At 37.7% G+C, this 835-nt stretch overlaps 1 non-coding gene across 1 annotated transcript; it reads left to right on the top strand.

Annotated features, from left to right (window-relative positions):
- The first annotated feature begins 302 nt into the window (after positions 1–302).
- LOC121228768 (small nucleolar RNA R71) lies at positions 303–409 on the top strand. Its single transcript, XR_005926343.1, has one exon. It is a non-coding gene; the product is annotated as a small nucleolar RNA R71 (small nucleolar RNA).
- Positions 410–835: the final 426 nt, after the last annotated feature.

Here is an 835-nt window from a genome sequence, read left to right on the forward strand (position 1 = left end):
AATCGCACCTCATCAATAGATGTACCTGAGTAAAACCACACAAACTGTCAATCTTTTTATTTAAGAGTTCTACTTGGTTAGATAGCATAGTAATCGCGTCGAGGTTGAAAAAGCCGGCTGCTTTCGTCAGCTTTGTTCTCATAACTTACCACTGATAGTTATTCAGTGACATCTCCTCAATAAATTCATAAGCCGCCTCAAGTGTCTTATTATTGATAGTTCCTCCAGCGACTGCATCAACCATTTGTCAAGTCGAAGGATTTAGGCAATTATGAAAAGTTTAAACCTGTAGCCAGAGTGGTAACCCATGGTGAGGGAATCTTCGCAAAGGGTCCTTATATCTCTCCCATGTATCGTAGAGTGTTTCTAAATCCATCTGCACAAAAGAAGAGATATCATTACGTAATTTGCCTGTTTTAGCCGGTGGAAAATATTTTAATAAAAACTCTTCAGTCATTCAACCATTGTTTAGCCTTATTCCTTAACAAAAATGGAAACAACCAAACGCGAATGGCATCATCAGAAACGCCATTAATTTTAAAGGTATCACAAAATTCTAGGAAATTTGCCAAGTGAGCGTTGGGATCCTCGTCCTGCAAACCATCAAGCTGAACAAACTGTTGTATCATTTGAATTGTGCTAGGTTTCAGTTCAAAATTATTTGCAGCAATAGCAGGTCTAATTATATTTGACTCAGTTCCTGTTAAATTAGGTTTAGCATAATCATACATAGTACGCAGAGTAGGATTCTGATTTACTGGATTAACAACAATTGCAGGAGGTATCAGGTTTTCCTGATTTTCACCCATCTCCTTGGTTGTGGTTTGAATATCGT

This window comes from Gossypium hirsutum, chromosome A04 (genome assembly GCF_007990345.1).
Source record: "Gossypium hirsutum isolate 1008001.06 chromosome A04, Gossypium_hirsutum_v2.1, whole genome shotgun sequence".
Taxonomy (NCBI): Eukaryota; Viridiplantae; Streptophyta; class Magnoliopsida; order Malvales; family Malvaceae; genus Gossypium; species Gossypium hirsutum.